The 2,190-nt window shown below is 32.2% G+C and overlaps 1 pseudogene; it reads left to right on the forward strand.

Moving 5' to 3' along the window:
- The first annotated feature begins 1,853 nt into the window (after positions 1–1,853).
- LOC138834525 (U6 spliceosomal RNA) lies at positions 1,854–1,950 on the forward strand (annotated as a pseudogene).
- The last annotated feature ends 240 nt before the right edge of the window (positions 1,951–2,190 follow it).

Here is a 2,190-nt window from a genome sequence, read left to right on the forward strand (position 1 = left end):
TCCCAGTGTTTTGAAGCACTCCTTAATGCTTCAAATATTTTTCTGAATTACATTTGACCTCTAAGTCAAGTTTTTTGGGCTTTGGTAGACCAATTATGGATCTATCCTTCAAGGAACTATTTTTTGGGCCACGTATGTTGGAATAAAATCTTTCATTAATCATAGGGGAGGGGTATTAAAAATAATCTTATGACACATTGTGAACTTGTTCACTCATATGGGCTGGTCATCTATAAGTTGAATGTTTTAATTACAGTACTTTTTCTTAAATTTTCTTATTTCATTCTTCAAGTTGCCTTGCATTCCACAATTGCTTACTGCTAATTCCAGCATTTCAAGGAATTGGGGCCCTGAAATATAGGAAATGAGAAATTGAGATTGGTCTTCAATTACTATGTGCTGACATGGCGCATGGGCCTTGGTGAGAAGTCTTGCCCCTGTTATCTGATGATGCAGGTAACTGGGACCTGGGATCCTAGGACCCATGGGGACTGCAGAAGAATAATGTTTTTTTAGACATCTTAGCAAAATTTAGGTATAATCAATAGGAATGCTCCCGAAATATGGAGAAAAACAGTTTGGGACAAGAGAGTTAAAACAATAAACAGAGCAGCAGAGTAAAATGCATTATAGATTAGAGGAAAACATTGATTTTTTACCATGTGGATTCAGAAGACCAAGAACAGTTAGGATATATCACAAGTTAATACTAAAGACATTGCATTGATACTTTTTATATTCTAATATATATTTTAAACCTAATTATTTATATTCCAATTCTATTTATTGGAATAAATAAATATCAATTTATTTGTCCAATTATCAACTAATTCTAGTAAGTTTTACTTTGTGAAATATAAAATCAGCACATATAAATATAAAATATATAACTATATATAATATAATTAAAAGGCACAGGTTTGCATTGTTCTGTTGTAGTTACTGTATCAAAGGCAACTCTGTTTTAAAGTATTATTCCATTATCTCTACCTTAGTGTTTGATAGAGTTAGACCTAAAGCTTTACCATTTGTAGATTTACAGCATGGAGGCAAGAGGAAACACTGTGATTAAAACAGTATCAATTTAATGCCTAATAACGAGGAGAAACATATGAACTTCTCCTGCAACTATGAAAATATTTGGTGATAAAAAGGCAGTAGTTTAAGTTCCTGCCTGGTTGGATGGTAGACAGGCCAGGACATTAAGTAATCATGCATATGAACAATTTTTTTACCTTCTTGGCTTTAGCTACTTTTGAAATGGAATGTATAATAAACAATTATATTTTGATAAAATACCTTCTAGTCTGAACAGTTCTGTTTGAACTGTTCATCTCTCTATGATCCCTTGTAACCAAGATTTGTTTTGCTCTAGTAAGACAATCTATGCTGTCAGGGTAAGATATTCTGGTGGGTCTGTTCCCACATGGAAGAAGGGTAAAGGCTCAGGTAGACATTTGTGACAGTAACACCTCATTTGGGAAAATATCAGCTGAAGAAGTTTAGAAGTACCTCTTAAGCAACGCTTACTTTGAATCCATTAGGTCCACATAGCTAACACAGTTGGATAAATAAGTTCTTGAAAAAGCCATCACCTTGGACCTATCTATAAATAATTGAGAGTACGATCAAATTCCAAATAAAAAGACTTAAGATAGTCATTGACAAAAAATTTGCAAATGTGAGCAATTGACTGATCAATATAATTTTTTCTGCTATTCACAGAATTTTAGGGAAATAAGATCGATAGCATTGTTCGGAACAATACAGTTTCTTTGTTACAAGTAGGCACCCATAGATATAGGCTTGTATAAAGATTGCATCATTAACTACTTAAATTTAGAGGATACTACATGCTTCAGCAGCACGAATACTCAAATTACAATGCAGAGATTAACATGGCACTTGCACAAGGATAATATGAAAATTTGAGAAGTATTCCATATGTTTCATTCTTCAGATGCAAGAAATGAAAAACAGTTATTAAAAAGTTGATTACAAAATTTCAACTGTAACAATACACGTAATTCATATAATTAAATTTAGTTTGACATCAGTGTATTAAATATTCACCTCAGAAAGGCGTTTACATAGCATAAACTTTAAAAAACTTTTCAAATTAGACAACATTGTCATTTTATCCCAAAGAAAAATAATATTAAGACCTAGAAAAAAAGGAATCAAACTGTT

The sequence above is a fragment of the Dipodomys merriami genome, unplaced genomic scaffold (assembly GCF_024711535.1).
Source record: "Dipodomys merriami isolate MVZ:Mamm:240054 unplaced genomic scaffold, mDipMer1.0.p SCAF_218, whole genome shotgun sequence".
NCBI classification, from domain to species: Eukaryota; Metazoa; Chordata; class Mammalia; order Rodentia; family Heteromyidae; genus Dipodomys; species Dipodomys merriami.